This window comes from Coregonus clupeaformis, chromosome 30 (genome assembly GCF_020615455.1).
Source record: "Coregonus clupeaformis isolate EN_2021a chromosome 30, ASM2061545v1, whole genome shotgun sequence".
NCBI lineage: Eukaryota > Metazoa > Chordata > Actinopteri > Salmoniformes > Salmonidae > Coregonus > Coregonus clupeaformis.
In genome coordinates this window covers 24,361,212-24,381,642 of record NC_059221.1, presented here as the reverse complement: position 1 = coordinate 24,381,642, position 20,431 = coordinate 24,361,212, and positions in this window count along the sequence as shown.

Genomic DNA, 20,431 nt, shown 5'->3' with positions numbered 1-20,431 from the left:
GATTTTAGCTACCTGGCTAGCTAGCCACCAGAGGACAACAACACAACGAGACGCAACAATTCAAGTTTTTCTGTCAATGATGTATGATCTCAATGGGATTTGATAGGAGTGACGCCAAATCCAAGCTGGCTTCCCTTAACACATTTTTTTTTGGTGCGCCAGGACCATTCACAGTTGAGCTCGCTCAGTTTAGCTCAACGCTGATTGGCACATTTTTTATACTTTTTTTTGTCAAGGGAGGCCAGATGCTCGCTGGCTTCCCTTGCCTTCAACGCTACGGGCAGCAACAATGTCATACTCGTTTGGATCAGACAGAATCAGATAAATGGCCTACACATAGAGAGACAGAAGTGCGCTGTTTCGCTCGCTCAGATGCTTTCTCCTGTGAGATAAATTCAGCCTCTTGCGAATTGAAGGAAAATTATGAAACACAGAGAGAAGAAAGATACATGATTTTATATTTTTTTATTTGCTAATTTTTGGGGGAAGCCTGGCTTCCCTTAGCATCCATGAATACACTCCACTGCTGGGACAAGGAGAGGTTAAAAAATTACCGTGAGTATGCCTGCCAGCTGTTCTGAGCATGCTCTGAGAACGTGCCCTGGAATATCGACCGGCCCTGTGGCCTTACGAGTGTTTACCTGAATAAAAACCTTACTCACGTCGAGCGTGAGATCACCCAGTCCTCTGGGTCAGCGGGGGCCCTCTGTGTGTGTGTGTGTGTGTGTGCCTGTGAGGACAGTATCTTGAGCTACTGTCTTTCTGCTGGTAGAGCAGAGGCCGATAACTGGGGAAAAGACAATGGAGCTTACTGGTGAATTCAACCTAACCCTAACCCCTAGACAGCCTCATTCTGGCCTGTCAGTGTGGGACTCAAATAGTCTGCTATTTGCATGATTCATGGAATGTGTGCATAAATTCATCAACCAATTAATGTAAATGATCAATTATCCCCCTCACCTTTCCCTCAATTATGGAATTCTCTCATGGGAAGCCATTATATATTGCAATTAAAATGCACCCAGCGTGCAGGGATATCTCAAATGGCATGGGGTTTAAATCATAGAAAAGCCAACTCCGGCATGCATCCCAGAGGACCATTCACATTAGTTTTTGTCCTGCTTGCCCTGCCTCTCCTCAAACGTGACTCTTGGGACTGTGCCTGCCTGCCTGCCTGCCTGCCTGCCTGCCTGTCAATCTGTGTGGGGGATGGGCGACAGTGCCAAAGGTCAGCCTGTGGTTAAGTCCTTATTATCTCCCCAGAAACAAATTAAGAAAATGTCTCAACTGTGCTGTGAAGAGAGAGAGCATGACCATTGGCAGCTAAAGGAACTGAGTTCAGGGGTCAGAGGCTGTGATCAGTGACCCAGAGAGGTGCGACTCAACTCCCAGAATTCCTCTGTGGGTGGATCTGGCACACTGTAGAGGTGGGGAAGTGGATCACCCTTCCGGGGCTCTCTCTCTCTCTCTCTCTCTCTCTCTCTCGCTCTCTCTCGATCTCTCTCCCTCCCCTCCTTCTCTCACTCTCTCGACTCTCTCTCACTCACAGTGCATGGGTACAGGAGGGGAAGGGAGGGCATAGCGTGTCCTAATGCCCGAGCCTGGATGGGTTGGGGGTAACACTGGAATGGGGTTAGTCGTTTAGGATAACTGACAATCTGTCTGTGTAGGATTCCATGACCTGACATTGACAGAATTAACTTTCACAGATCTTTAAGTAATGTATACCTTAACCTACTTACCAATGGCTTTGATAGCCGCGTGTTCATCACATGGAGAATGATTTAGATGTTACATTTTTTTACCAACAAAATGTGACTGCTTGAATTGATTGGAACAAAATGTGCCTGCATAAGCACCCTTTCATTACACTGTCAGCAAAGATATACGTTACACCATTGGTCGTAAATATCAACCATTGTTATAAAACCTTCCACAGTTATGTCTGCTTTAAATGTATTATTTCAGAAGTCCCCACTGCAGAAGATTTCCACCACGTAGACACACGCAGGGCCATGAATCTGAAGGAGGAGCACGTCCAGCATGAACAAGAGTCAGCGACTGCATCATCGTTCTGCTCATCAATGCCAGCAGCATTTACGTCACCACCCCTCTGACTGGGAGGCGCTGGCCTTTCCCTGTGATTCAGGAAGCTTTTATAACCAAACTGAGCGGCTATTCCCATGTCTGCTGTGCCTCCCTCTGCAGCACCACAGAGTCAACCAGTGAGGCTGTTCCTCAGTATAGCCAACCCTCTTCTCTGCAGCAGCAGCATCAACCCTCCCCACCCTCTGTACTGCATCAGCACCACGCGCTCTGACGAAAGCAGCTCCTCCACCGCGCTGCACCCCGCGTCAGTCCAATCCTCTCTCCACACGAGTCCCGTAGCTGCAGGCAAGCAGGAAGGCAGGTTTGTTACGTTCCTCTCAGTTCATCCTCCCCAAATGCTAGTCGTTTTTGCGCTGGGTGTTGTTGTGATGTACTGTAGGCCTGCAGTAACCTCGTCATGCACTGAGCGCAGCACAATCACACACAGTCATTCTCTCTCTGTCACAATGGAGATGCCTCATTTTCCACACATCCTCATCGAGCGAGCACACGCTACAGGGAGTCACGACTCTTTCATCTCTCTCACTGGATGCTTTCTGCAGCCCAAGTTCTCTCACTCAGAAAAAAAATACTATTGTTGCCAGTTTTAGGATTTAAAAATTATATTTTCTGACAGCATATTATTTTCAGACTGGATTCTGTCAATTAATTAAAGTTGCTTTATTGTAACCTCTTTTGAACACACAGCCCCCCAGCTAGTTGGTAACCTTGACTGAGGGGCAGATCATTGATTAAGTATCATGCTTCATGCCGTGCCATGTGAAGCTGTGCTGTGCACATCTATGTTCTTCACCTATGGGACAATGTGTTCTGTCTGTGTGACCGTGCTGAAGGCTGATCGATCGGCCACACCAGTCCCCACAGAGAGAGCTGTGGCTTGGGACCAACAGGATAGGACAGGACAGACAGGACAGGGTTTTAAACAAGAGAGAGAGAAGAGGATCAGATCAGCGCTAACCACACAGCTCAGGATGTTCCCGCATGACTCCAGGGGTCATGGAGGACGTTCACGGCTGGGCATTCTGGACATGTGTGTGAATTCCTAATGAAGCAGGGTCGGAGAGTGCTTCCTGTAGGGTCTGAGGGAGGGAGGTGGGGAGGGGGAAGAGGAACTGCAGATCCATCCTGTGGGGTGAAGAGGAACACAGGAAGTGTGGCATCCACTGCTGACCTCTGGGCTCCCAGCTGAAGGTCAGAACTTAGAGCAGAGCACTACACCCATCTATACCATCACTATACCCATCACTACACCCATCTATACCCATCACTACACCCATCTATACCCATCACTACACCCATCTATACCCATCACTACACACATCTATACCATCACTATACCCATCACTACACCCATCTATACCCATCACTATACCCATCACTATACAAATCTATACCCATCACTACACCCATCTATACCATCACTATACCCATCACTACACCCATCTATACCATCACTATACCCATCACTATACACATCTATACCCATCACTACACCCATCTATACCCATCACTATACCCATCACTACACCCATCTATACCCATCACTATACACATCTATACCATCACTATACCCATCACTACACCCATCACTATACACATCACTATACACATCTATACCCATCACTATACCCATCACTACACCCATCTATACCCATCACTATACACATCTATACCCATCACTATACACATCACTACACCCATCTATACCCATCACTACACCCATCTATACCCATCACTACACCCATCTATACCATCACTATACCCATCACTACACCCATCTATACCCATCACTATACCCATCACTATACAAATCTATACCCATCACTACACCCATCTATACCATCACTATACCCATCACTACACCCATCTATACCATCACTATACCCATCACTATACACATCTATACCCATCACTACACCCATCTATACCCATCACTATACCCATCACTACACCCATCTATACCCATCACTATACACATCTATACCATCACTATACCCATCACTACACCCATCACTATACACATCACTATACACATCTATACCCATCACTATACCCATCACTATACACATCTATACCCATCACTACACCCATCTATACCATCACTATACCCATCACTATACACATCTATACCCATCACTATACCCATCTATACCCATCACTACACCCATCTATACCCATCTATACCCATCACTATACCCATCACTATACCCATCTATACCCATCACTACACCCATCTGTACCATCACTATACCCATCACTATACACATCTATACCAATCACTACACCCATCTATACCATCACTATACCCATCACTATACACATCTATACTCATATATACCCATCACTACACCCATCTATACCCATCACTATACCCATCACTACACCCATCTATACCACACTATACCCATCACTATACACATCTATACCCATCACTATACCCATCACTATACACATCTATACCCATCACTACACCCATCTATACCATCACTATACCCATCACTATACACATCTATACCCATCACTATACACATCTATACCCATAACCATACCCATCACTACACCTATCTATACCCATCACTATACCCATCTATACCCATCTATACCCATCACTATACCCATCACAATACCCATCCCAATACCCATCTATACCATCACTATACCATCACTATACCCATCACTATACACATCTATACCCATCACTATACCCATCACTACACCCATCTATACCCGTCACTACACCCATCTATACCATCACTATACCCATCACTACACCCATCTATACCCATCACTATACACATCTATACCCATCACTATACCCATCACTATACCCATCACTATACCCATCTATACCATCACTACACCCATCTATACCCATCACAATACCCATCACTACACCCATCTATACCCATCACTATACACATCACTATACACATCTATACCCATCACTATACCCATCACTATACACATCTATACCCATCACTATACCCATCACTACACCCATCTATACCCATCACTACACCCATCTATACCATCACTATACCCATCTATACCCATCACTATACCCATCACTATACACATCTATACCCATCACTACACCCATCTATACCATCACTATACCCATCAATATACACATCTATACCCATCACTATACACATATATACCCATCACTATACCCATCACTACACCCATCTATAACCATCACTATACCCATCACTACACCCATCACTATACCCATCACTACACCCATCTATACCATCACTATACCATCACTATACACATCTATACCCATCACTAAACACATCTATACCCATCACTACACCCATCACTACACCCATCTATACCCATCACTATACCCATCACTACACCCATCTATACCCATCACTACACCCATCTATACCATCACTACACACATCTATACCCATCACTAAACCCATCTATACCATCACTATACCCATCACTATACACATCTATACCATCACTATACCCATCACTACACCCATCTATACCCATCACTACACCCATCTATACCCATCACTACACCCATCTATACCCATCACTATACCCATCACTATACCCATCACTACACCCATCTATACCATCACTACACCCACTATACCCATCATTATACCCATCACTATACCCATCTATACCCATCACTACACCCATCTATACCCATCACTATACACATCTATACCCATCACTACACCCATCTATACCATCACTATACCCATCACTACACACATCTATACCCATCACTACACCCATCTATACCCATCACTACACCCATCACTATACACATCTATACCATCACTATACCCATCACTACAACCATCTATACCATCACTATACCCATCTATACCCATCACTATACCCATCACTACACCCATCTATACCCATCACTATACCCATCACTACACCCATCTATACCATCACTATACCCATCACTATACACATCTATACCCATCACTAAACACATCTAAACCCATCACTACACCCATCACTACACCCATCTATACCCATCACTATACCCATCACTACACCCATCTATACCCATCACTACACCCATCTATACCCATCACTATACACATCTATACCCATCACTACACCCATCTATACCCATCACTACACCCATCTATACCATCACTATACCCATCACTACACACATCTATACCCATCACTACACCCATCTATACCATCACTATACCCATCACTATACACATCTATACCCATCACTATACACATCTATACCATCACTATACCCATCACTACACCCATCTATACCCATCACTACACCCATCAGTATACCCATCACTATACCCATCACTACACCCATCTATACCATCACTACACCCATCTATACCCATCATTATACCCATCACTATACCCAACACTACACCCATCTATACCCATCACTACACCCATCTATACCCATCACTATACACATCTATACCCATCACTACACCCATCTATACCATCACTATACCCATCACTACACACATCTATACCCATCACTACACCCATCTATACCCATCACTACACCCATCACTATACACATCTATACCATCACTATACCCATCACTACACCCATCTATACCCATCACTACACCCATCTATACCATCACTATACCCATCTATACCCATCACTATACCCATCACTACACCCATCTATACCCATCACTACACCCATCTATACCCATCACTACACCCATCACTATACCCATCACTATACCCATCACTATACCCATCACTACACCCATCTATACCCATCACTACACCCATCTATACCCATCACTATACCCATCAATACACCCATCTATACCCATCACTACACCCATCTATACCATCACTACACCCATCTATACCCATCACTATACCCATCACTACACCCATCTATACCCATCACTACACCCATCTATACCATCACTATACCCATCACTATACCCATCACTACACCCATCTATACCCATCACTATACCCATCACTATACACATCACTATACACATCTATACCCATCACTATACACATCTATACCATCACTATAGCCATCACTACACCCATCTACATTTTACATTTACATTTTAGTCATTTAGCAGACGCTCTTATCCAGAGCGACATACAGGAGCAATTAGGGTTAAGTGCCTTGCTTAAGGGCACATCGACAGATTTTTCACCTAGTCGGCTCGGGGATTAGAACCAGCGACCTTTCGGTTACTGGCACAACGCTCTTACCCACTAAGCTACCTGCCACCCCCATCTATACCCATCACTACACCCATCTATACCATCACTATACCCATCTATACCCATCACTATACCCATCACTACACCCATCTATACCATCACTATACCCATCACTACACCCATCTATACCATCACTACACCCATCTATACCCATCACTATACCCATCACTACACCCATCTATACCCATCACTATACACATCACTATACACATCTATACCCATCACTATACCCATCACTATACACATCTATACCCATCACTACACCCATCTATGCCCATCACTACACCCATCTATACCATCACTATACCCATCACTATACACTTCTATACCCATCACTATACACATCTATACCCATCACTACACCCATCACTACACACATCTATACCCATCACTATACCCATCTATACCCATCACTATACCCATCACTACACCCATCTATACCCATCACAATACCCATCACTACACCCATCTATACCATCACTACACCCATCTATACCATCACTACACCCATCTATACCCATCACTATACCCATCACTACACACATCACTATACACATCTATACCCATCACTATACCCATCACTATACACATCTATACCCATCACTACACCCATCTATACCCATCACTACACCCATCTATACCATCACTATACCCATCACTATACACTTCTATACCCATCACTACACCCATCTATACCATCACTATACCCATCACTATACACATCTATACCCATCACTATACACATCTATACCCATCACTACACCCATCACTACACACATCTATACCCATCACTATACCCATCTATACCCATCACTATACCCATCACTACACCCATCACTACACCCATCTATACCCATCACTACACCCATCTATACCATCACTACACCCATCTATACCATCACTACACCCATCTATACCCATCAATACCCATCACTACACCCATCACTATACCCATCTATACCCATCTATACCCATCACTATACCCATCTATACCCATCACTACACCCATTTATACCCATCACTATACCCATCACTATACACATCACTACACCCATCTATACCCATCACTACACCCATCTATATCCATCACTATACCCATCTATACCCATCACTATACCCATCACTACACCCATCTATACCAATCACTATACCCATCACTATACACATTTATACCCATCACTATAAACATCTATACCCATCACTACACCCATCACTATACACATCACTATACCCATCACTATACCCATCACTACACCCATCTATACCATCACTACACCCATCTATACCCATCACTACCCATCACTACACCCATCTATACCATCACTATACCCATCACTATACACATCTATACCCATCACTACACCCATCACTATACACATCTATACCATCACTATACCCATCACTACACCCATCTATACCCATCACTACACCCATCTATACCATCACTATACCCATCTATACCCATCACTATACCCATCACTATATCCATCTATATATCCATCACTATACCCATCTATACCATCACTACACCCATCACTATACCCATCACTACACCCATCTATACCATCACTATACCCATCACTATACCCATCACTACACCCATCTATACCCATCACTATACCCATCTATACCCATCACTATACCCATCACTATACCCATCTATACCCATCACTATACACAACTATACCCATCACTATACCCATCACTATACCCATCACTACACCCATCTACATTTTACATTTACATTTTAGTCATTTAGCAGACGTTCTTATCCAGAGCGACTTACAGGAGCAATTAGGGTTAAGTGCCTTGCTTAAGGGCACATCGACAGATTTTTCACCTAGTCGGCTCGGGGATTAGAACCAGCGACCTTTCGGTTACTGGCACAACGCTCTTACCCACTAAGCTACCTGCCGACCCCATCTATACCCATCACTACACCCATCTATACCATCACTATACCCATCTATACCCATCACTATACCCATCACTACACCCATCTATACCATCACTATACCCATCACTACACCCATCTATACCATCACTACACCCATCTATACCCATCACTACACCCATCACTACACCCATCTATACCCATCACTATACACATCACTATACACATCTATACCCATCACTATACCCATCACTATACACATCTATACCCATCACTACACCCATCTATACCCATCACTACACCCATCTATACCATCACTATACCCATCACTATACACTTCTATACCCATCACTATACCCATCACTATACACATCTATACCCATCACTACACCCATCTATACCATTTTTTTTATTTTTTTTATTTCACCTTTATTTAACCATGTAAGCCAGTTGAGAACAGGTTCTCATTTACAACTGCGACCTGGCCAAGACAAAGCAAAGTAGTGCAACAAAAACAACACAGAGTTACAGTGGGGAAAAAAAGTATTTAGTCAGCCACCAATTGTGCAAGTTCTCCCACTTAAAAAGATGAGAGAGGCCTGTAATTTTCATCATAGGTACACGTCAACTATGACAGACAAATTGAGAAAAAAAATTCCAGAAAATCCCATTGTAGGATTTTTAATGAATTTATTTGCAAATTATGGTGGAAAATAAGTATTTGGTCACCTACAAACAAGCAAGATTTCTGGCTCTCACAGACCTGTAACTTCTTCTTTAAGAGGCTCCTCTGTCCTCCACTCGTTACCTGTATTAATGGCACCTGTTTGAACTTGTTATCAGTATAAAAGACACCTGTCCACAACCTCAAACAGTCACACTCCAAACTCCACAATGGCCAAGACCAAAGAGCTGTCAAAGGACACCAGAAACAAAATTGTAGACTTGCACCAGGCTGGGAAGACTGAATCTGCAATAGGTAAGCAGCTTGGTTTGAAGAAATCAACTGTGGGAGCAATTATTTGGAAATGGAAGACATACAAGACCACTGATAATCTCCCTCAATCCGGGGCTCCACGCAAGATCTCACCCCGTGGGGTCAAAATGATCACAAGAACGGTGAGCAAAAATCCCAGAAACACGCCGGGGGACCTAGTGCATGACCTGCAGAGAGCTGGGACCAAAGTAACAAAGCCTACCATCAGTAACACACTACGCCGCCAGGGACTCAAATCCTGCAGTGCGAGAAGTGTCCCCTGCTTAAGCCAGTACATGTCCAGGCCCGTCTGAAGTGCATTTGGATGATCCAGAAGAGGATTGGGAGAATGTCATATGGTCAGATGAAACCAAAATATAACTTTTTGGTAAAAACTCAACTCGTCATGTTTGGAGGACAAAGAATGCTGAGTTGCATCCAAAGAACACCATACCTACTGTGAAGCATGGGGGTGGAAACATCATGCTTTTGGGCTGTTTTTTCTGCAAAGGGACCAGGACGACTGATCCGTGTAAAGGAAAGAATGAATGGGGCCATGTATCGTGAGATTTTGAGTGAAAACCTCCTTCCATCAGCAAGGGCATTGAAGATGAAACGTGGCTGGGTCTTTCAGCATGACAATGATCCCAAACACACCGCCCGGGCAACGAAGGAGTGGCTTCGTAAGAAGCATTTCAAGGTCCTGGAGTGGCCTAGCCAGTCTCCAGATCTCAACCCCATAGAAAATCTTTGGAGGGGAGTTGAAAGTCTGTGTTGCTCCAGCGACAGCCCCAAAACATCACTGCTCTAGAGGAGATCTGCATGGAGGAATGGGCCAAAATACAAGCAACAGTGTGTGAAAACCTTGTGAAGACTTACAGAAAACGTTTGACCTGTGTCATTGCCAACAAAGGGTATATAACAAAGTATTGAGAAACTTTTGTTATTGACCAAATACTTATTTTCCACCATCATTTGCCAATAAATTCATTAAAAATCCTACAAAGTGATTTTCTGGATTTGTATTTCTCATTTTGTCTGTCATAGTTGACGTGTACCTATGATGAAAATTACAGGCCTCTCTCATCTTTTTAAGTGGGAGAACTTGCACAATTGGTGGCTGACTAAATACTTTTTTTCCCCACTGTACATATGGGGTAAAAAAAAAAAAAAAGTCAGAAATACAACAGAAAATATATATACAGTGTGTGCAAATGTAGCAAGTTATGGAGGTAAGGCAATAAATAGGCTATAGTGCAGAATAATTACAATAGTATTAACACTGGAATGCTAGATGTGCAAGAGATTATGTGCAAATAGAGATACTGGGGTGCAAAAGAGCAAATTAAATAGCAATATAGGGATGAGGTAGTTGGGTGGGCTAATTTCAGATGGGCTGTGTACAGGTGCAGTGATCGGTAAGGTGCTCTGACAACTGATGCTTAAAGTTATTGAGGGAGATAAGAGTCTCCAGCTTCAGAGATTTTTGCAATTCGTTCCAGTCATTGGCAGCAGAGAACTGGAAGGAATGGCGGCCAAAGGAGGTGTTGGCTTTGGGAATGACCAGTGAGATATACCTGCTGGAGCGCAGACTAAGGGTGGGTGCTGCTATGGTGACCAATGAGCTAAGATAAGGCGGGGATTTGCCTAGCAGTGATTTATAGATGGCCTGGAGCCAGTGGGTTTGACGACGAACATGTAGTGAGGACCAGCCAACAAGAGCGTACAGGTCACAGTGGTGGGTAGTGTATGGGGCTTTGGAGACAAAACGGATGGCACTGTGATAGACTACATCCAATTTGCTGAGTAGAGTGTTGGAGGCTATTTTATAAATGACATCGCGAAGTCAAGGATCGGTAGGATAGTCAGTTTTACGAGGGCATGTTTGGCAGCATGAGTGAAGGAGGCTTTGTTGCGAAATAGGGAAGCCGATTCTAGATTTAACTTTGGATTGGAGATTCTTTATGTGAGTCTGGAAGTTGAGTTTACAGTCTAACCAGACACCTAGATATTTGTAGTTGTCCACATACTCTAGGTCAGACCCGTCGAGAGTGGTGATTCTAGTCGGGTGGGCGGGTGCTAGCAGCGTTCGATTGAAAAGCATGCATTTAGTTTTACTAGTGTTTAAGAGCAGTTGAAGGCTACTGAAGGATTGTTGTATGGCATTGAAGCTCGTTTGGAGGTTTGTTAACACAGTGTCAATGAAGGGCCAGATGTATACAAAATGGTGTCGTCTGCGTAGAGGTGGATCTGAGAGTCACCAGCAGCAAGAGCGACATCATTGATATACACGGAGAAAAGTGTCGGCCCAAGAATTGAACCCTGTGGCACCCCCATAGAGACTGCCATAGGTCCAGACAACAGGCCCTCCGATTTGACACACTGAACTCTATCTGAGAAGTAATTGGTGAACCAGGCGAGGCAGTCATTTGAGAAACCAAGGCTATTTAGTCTGCCAATAAGAATGCGATGGTTGACAGAGTCGAAAGCCTTGGCCAGGTCGATGAAGACGGCTGCACAGTACTGTCTATTATCAATCGCGGTTATAATATCGTTTAGGACCTTGAGCGTGGCTGAAGTGCACCCGTGACCAGCTCGGAAACCGGATTGCATAGCGGAGAAGGTACGGTGGTATTCGAAATGGTCGATGATCTGTTTATTAACTTGGCTTTCGAATACTTTCGAAAGGCAGGGCAGGATGGATATAGGTCTGTAGCAGTTTGGATCTAGAGTGTCACCCCCTTTGAAGAGGGGGATGACCGCGGCAGCTTTCAATCTCTGGGGATCTCAGACGTTATGAAAGAGAGGTTGAACAGACTAGTAATAGGGGTTGCGACAATTTCGGCGGCTAGTTTTAGGAAGAAAGGGTCCAGATTGTCTAGCCCAGCTGATTTGTAGGGGTCCAGATTTTGCAGCGCTTTCAAAACATCAGCTGTCTGAATTTGTGTGAAGGAGAAGCGGGGGGCATGGGCAAGTTGCAGCAGAGGGTGCAGAGTTGGTGGCCGGGTTAGTGGTAGCCAGATGGAAAGCATGGCCAGCTGTAGCAAAATGCTTGTTGAAATTCTCGATTATTGTAGATTTATCGGTGGTGATAGTGTTTCCTAGCCTCAGTGCAGTGGGCAGCTGGGAGGAAGTGCTCTTATTCTCCATGGACTTTACAGTGTCCCAAAACTTTTTGGAGTTAGTGCTACAGGATGCAAATTTCTGTTTGAAAAAAGTTAGCCTTTGCTTTCCTGACTGCTTGTGTATATTGGTTCCTAACTTCCCTGAAAAGTTGCATATCGCGGGGCTATTTGATGCTAATGCTGTACGCCACAGGATGTTTTTGTGCTGGTCAAGGGCAGTCAAGTCTGAGGAGAACCAGGGGCTATATCGGTTCTTAGTTCTGTATTTTTTGAATGGGGCATGTTTATTTAAGATTGAGAGGAAATTACTTTTTAAGGAACAACCAGGCATCCTCTACTGACGGAATGAGATCTATATCCATCCAGGATACCTGGGCCAGGTCAATTAGGAAGGCCTCCTCGCTAAAGTGTTTTAGGGAGCGTTTGACAGTGATGAGGGGTGGTTGTTTGACCGCGGACCCGTTACGGACGCAGGCAATAAGGCAGTGATCGCTGAGATCCTGGTTGAAGACAGCTGAGGTGTATTTAGAGGGTATGTTAGTCAGGATGATATCTATGAGGGTACCAATGTTTAAGGATTTAGGGGTTGTACCTGGTAGGTTCGTTGATAATTTGCGTGAGGTTGAGGGCATCTAGCTTGGATTGTAGGATGGCTGGGGTATTAAGCATATCCCAATTTAGGTCACCAAGCAGTACAAACTCAGAGGATAAATGGGGGCAATCAATTCACATATGGTGTCCAGGGCACAGCTGGGGGGCTGAGGGGGGTCTGTAGCAAGCGGCAACAGTGAGAGACTTATTTCTGGAAAGGTGGATTTTTAGAAGTAGAAGCTCAAACTGTTTGGGCACAGACCTGGATAGTATGATAGAGCTCTGCAGGCTATCTCTACAGTAGATTGCAACTCCACCCCCCTTTGGCAGTTCTATCTAGACGGAAAATGTTATAGTTGGGGATGGAAATTTCAGAATTTTTGGTGGCCTTCCTGAGCCAGGATTCAGACACTGCTAGAACATCAGGGTTAGCAGAGTGTGCTAACGCAGTGAATAACTCAAACTTAGGAAGTAGACTTCTGATATTTATGTGCAAGAAACCAAGACTTTTGCGATTACAGAAGTCAACAAATGATAGCTCCTGGGGAGTAGGAGTGATACTGGGGGCTGAGGGCCTGGGTTAGCCTCTACATCACCAGAGGAACAGAGGAGGACTAGGAATAAGGATACGGCTAAAGGCTTTAAGAACTGGTCTTCTAGTGCGTTGGGTACATAGAATAAAGGGGGCAGATTTCCGGGTGTTATAGAAAAGATTCAGGGCATTATGTACAGACAAGGATATGGAAGGATATGAGTAAAGTGGAGGTAAACCTAAGCGTTGGGTAACACTGAAAGAGATAGTATCTCTAGAGGCATCAATTGAGTCGGTCTCTGAGTGTATGGGTGGAGGGACAAAGGAGCTAACTAAGGCTGGTTTAGCTAGGCTGGGGGTCTACAGTGATATAGTACAATTAGAAATAACCGAAACAACAATAAACTAACCATGTTTGGGCTGAGGCTAAACATAAACAGGATGTAGTACCGTAAAAAGGAACAGTCCAGCAGATATCAGCTGTATAGCTGAGTTATCATAAGGTCCGGTGGTGAAGTGCTAGTGAGTAAGAGGCCACGGCTAGCGTGTGCTACGTCCGTTTTGTTCTAGCCAGCTGGTAGCGAAGAATCCGAGTTAAAGGTCCAGTGATTCCGGCGGAAAAACTGATATGTTCTGGGTCGATAACGCGCCCAGTGCTGACTGGCCGAATATCCGGTGATCAAAGTCCAGTGATTAAAATTAATCCCATGGAAAAAAATCAAATGTTCTGGGTGAAACACTGCTAGCTGTGGCTAATAGCAAGTAGCTAGTTCAGTAGCTAGTTCAGTTTAGTGAGTAAGCGTGTGCTAACGGGCCAGGGCTAGCAGATGGATGGAATCTTCGTGGTTACGTCGTAACCACATCAGACGATTTCGTCGGCAGACCAGTCGTGTAGGATCGGCTGGGCTCCGTGTCAATACTATGTGGTCCCGTCCGGTTGATAGAGAGGTAGATAGCCGGGAGATGGGCCTAGCTCAGGTTGATTAGCCAGACCACAGCGTCCGTTTTGTTGTAGCCAGCTAGTAGCGATGAATCCGGAGTTAAAGGTCCAGTGAATCAGTGATTCCGCGGAAAAACTGATATGTTCTGGGTCGATAACGCGCTGTGCAGACTGGCCGAATATCCGGTGATCAATGTCCAGTGATTAAAATTAATCCCGCGGAAAAAAATCCAATGTTCTGGGTGAAAACACCGCTAGCTGTGGCTAATAGCAAGTAGCTAGTTAGCTGGCTAGCTAGTTTCAACTGGAGATTCTAGATTCTATATAAAAGGTAAGTCAATAATAGAATCCGTTCCACATTGAGTGAGGCGGGTTGCAGGAAAGTATATTTTGTAGAAGGATGAAAAGTCTGATAGGGAAATATGTACGAAAAATACAAAAAAACAGGGTATTTACAGGCTATTTACAGACACACGACAGAAACAGGACTGCACTACTTCGCCATCTTGGAATCCACCATCACTATACCCATCACTATACACATCTATACCCATCACTATACACATCTATACCCATCACTACACCCATCACTACACACATCTATACCCATCACTATACCCATCTATACCCATCACTATACCCATCACTACACCCATCTATACCCATCACAATACCCATCACTACACCCATCTATACCATCACTACACCCATCTATACCATCACTACACCCATCTATACCCATCAATACCCATCACTACACCCATCACTATACCCATCTATACCCATCTATACCCATCTATACCCATCACTATACCCATCTATACCCATCACTATACCCATCACTACACCCATTTATACCCATCACTATACCCATCACTATACACATCTATACCCATCACTACACCCATCTATACCCATCTATACCCATCACTACACCCATCTATACCCATCACTATACCCATCTTACCCATCACTATACCCATCTATACCCATCACTATACCCATCACTACACCCATCTATACCAATCACTACACCCATCTATACCATCACTATACCCATCACTATACACATTTATACCCATCACTATACACATCTATACCCATCTATACCATCACTATACACATCTATACCCATCACTACACCCATCACTATACACATCTATACCCATCACTACACCCATCTATACCATCACTATACCCATCTATACCCATCACTACACCCATCTATACCCATCACTATACACATCTATACCCATCACTACACCCATCACTATACACATCTATACCCATCACTACACCCATCTATACCATCACTATACCCATCTATACCCATCACTACACCCATCTATACCCATCACTATACACATCTATACCCATCTATACCATCACTATACCCATCTATACCCATCACTACACCCATCTATACCATCACTATACCCATCTATACCCATCACTACACCCATCTATACCATCACTATACCCATCTATACCCATCTATACCCATCACTATACCCATCACTACACCCATCTATACCCATCACTATACCCATCACTACACCCATCTATACCCATCACTACACCCATCTATACCATCACTATACCCATCTATACCCATCACTATACCCATCACTACACCCATCACTATACCCATCACTATACCCATCTATACCCATCAAAATACCCATCACTACACCCATCTATACCCATCACTATACCCATCACTATACACATCACTACACCCATCTATACCCATCACTACACCCATCACTATACCCATCACTATACCCATCTATACCCATCACAATACCCATCACTACACCCATCTATACCCATCACTATACCCATCTCTATACACATCACTACACCCATCTATACCCATCACTATACCCATCTATACCCATCTATACCCATCACTATACCCATCACTACACCCATCTATACCCATCACTATACCCATCACTACACCCATTTATACCCATCACTATACCCATCACTATACACATCACTACACCCATCTATACCCATCACTACACCCATCTATACCATCACTATACCCATCTATACCCATCACTATACCCATCACTACACCCATCACTATACCCATCACTATACCCATCACAATACCCATCTATACCCATCTATACCCATCTATACCCATCTCTCTGAATTTGAAGCTCGCCATATTGCTGAATGGGGCTGAATGGCACCGAAAAATCGCAAAGGACCATGGTCGATGTAGTCGTTTTCATCCTGCCTGAGAGAGTCAACCTTAATGTCTATAGAGCCTCCTCGTAGCCTGCTGGCCCGTGATTGGTCTACATATGTCAGCAGGTGGTTCTGTGTGACGACAAATGTAGTAGTCAGAATGGATCACTCTTTAATTAAATATCTTGAAATAATTTTAAATAACTTTAAAATAATTCAATGTGGCGATCAAACTTGATCATAATAAACACATTTTAGAGCCCAAAACAACTGTTCTGGTTTGGCCATTCTGGCAATCGTAATTTACATAGGCTTTCTAGGGCATACCAGGGCTTTTGGCACCGCTAGGTTGCTACGCAGTAGCCAACCAGCAGAGCTAGCTGACCAGCAGAGCTTAAGACTTCACGCTCCAGACCGGACACTGGGGTCCTGGTCCCAGCAGCTGACAGTGGAATGGCAGACTCCTTTGTCTCTCATCCTGCCTCTTAATGTGCTTCAGCTGCTGTGTGATAAGGGACACGTTCCCCAGTGGGTCCTGTCATACCGCTGAGCCAGCCACACTGATGTTATTAAACCACCAGGCTGTGAAGCCAGACTGAATGTCAACTGTCCCTGCATGAGGACATACCCTCAGACAGACGTAAATAAGGTATCTTAACCATTATCTTAACCTCCTGAGTGGCGCAGTGGCGCAGCTGTGCCACTAGAGATCCTGGTTTGAATCCAGGCTCTGTTGTAGCCGGCCGCGACTGGGAGACCCATGGGGGCGGCGCACAATTTTTCCAGGGTAGAGGAGGGAATGGCCGGCAGGGATGTAGCTCAGTTGGTAGAGCATGGCGTTTGCAACGCCAGGGTTGTGGGTTTGATTCCCACGGGGGGCCAGTATGAAAAAATTTATAATAATGTATGCACTCACTAACTGTAAGTCGCTCTGGATAAGAGCATCTGCTAAAATGTAAATTATTGTTTTTGTCTGAAAAAAGATGGGGGGGGGATGACGAGCTCTTATCTCAAATTACACAGTCTGAAAGTGGTGTTCAAAACCTCTGCTGCTATCTTTTTCTCTCTCTGACCTTTTGTGTGCTCTGAGCCAGGGGATAGTGTGACAAGCGTGAAGCGGCTCCAGTGTGGTGGAAGCTACTTTGAAAATATACTTTACCAAGCTACCGATTACCACACACTGGAAGAAGTTAAGCTACACAAAAGCTACCCTTAAGAAAAATATAGTTTACTCAACTAGTTAGTTTGAAAAAGTAGTTCACTACATCCAAACATCACTGAACAAAAAATATAAACGCAACATGTAAAGTGTTGGTCCCATCTTTCATGAGCTGAAATAAAAAAATCCCAGAAATCTTCCATATGCAAAAAAGCTTTTTTTTTTTTTCTAATTCTGTGCACACATTTGTTTACATCCCTGTTAGTGAGCATTTCTCATTTGCCAAGATAATCCATCCACCTGACAGGTGTGGCATATCAAGAAGCTGATTGAACAGAATTATCATTACACAGGTGCACCTTGTGCTGGGGACAATAAAAGGCCACTCTAAAATGTGCAATTTTGTCACACAACACAATGCCATAGATTTCTCAAGTTTTGAGGGAGTGTGCAATTGGTATGATAACTGCAGGAATGTCCTACAGAGCTGTTGCCAGAGAATTGAATGTTCATTAATCTACCATAAGCTGCCTCCATGTCATTTTAGAGAATTTGGCAGTACTCCAACCGGCCTCACAACAGCAGACTATGTGTAACCACGCCAACCCAGGACCTCCACATCTCGCTTCTTCACCTACAGGATTGTCTGAGGGGTGGGGGGGTGCTGAGGAGTATTTATGTCTGTAATAAAGCCCTTTTGTGGGGAAAAACTCATTCTGATTGGCTGGGCCTGGCTCCCCAGTGGGTGGAGCCAGGCTCTTTCAAAAAAGAAAGAAAAAGATTGCCTATCTCACCAATATTTAGTTAGTGCGTAGATCCATTGCTTAGATACACTGCTACATGGCAAAAAAAAAGTTATTAACTACTGAAAACACAACCTAGATTAGAATTTTGTTAAACTATCACCAAGCAACTGGAAAATGTAGTTAAATTACTAGTTGAACTACATGTAGTTCACTACTCCCCAACACTGGGTGGCTGCCAGACAGAGCACAGAGGCAGGAAGGGATATGGGTCCTGCCTCCCTCCATCAATGTCAATGAACACAACCCTACTTCAGACAGATTCAGAGTATACTCATGCACACAAAGAAAGCCATATAGCCTCAGGCCTTTTAATAAACCCACCAGCATCCAAAAAGATGAGAGGCTTTCGAAAGGGTGATTAGTGAGTTACCACATAACCACAGTATTATTGTCATGGTTACCACATAACCACAGTATTATTGTCATGGTTACCACATAACCACAGTATTATTGTCATGTGTTACCACATAACCATAGTATTATTGTCATGGGTTACCACATAACCATATTATTATTGTCATGGTTACCACATAACCATAGTATTATTGTCATGGTTACCACATAACCATAGTGTTATTGTCATGGGTTACCACATAACCATATTATTATTGTCATGGTTACCACATAACCACATTATTATTGTCATGGGTTACCACATAACCACAGTATTATTGTCATGGTTACCACCTAACCACAGTATTATTGTCATGGTTACCACATACCTACAGTATTATTGTCATGGGTTACCACATAACCACAGTATTATTGTCATGAGTTACCACATAACCATAGTATTATTGTCATGGTTACCACATAACCACAGTATTATTGTCATGGTTACCACATAACCATA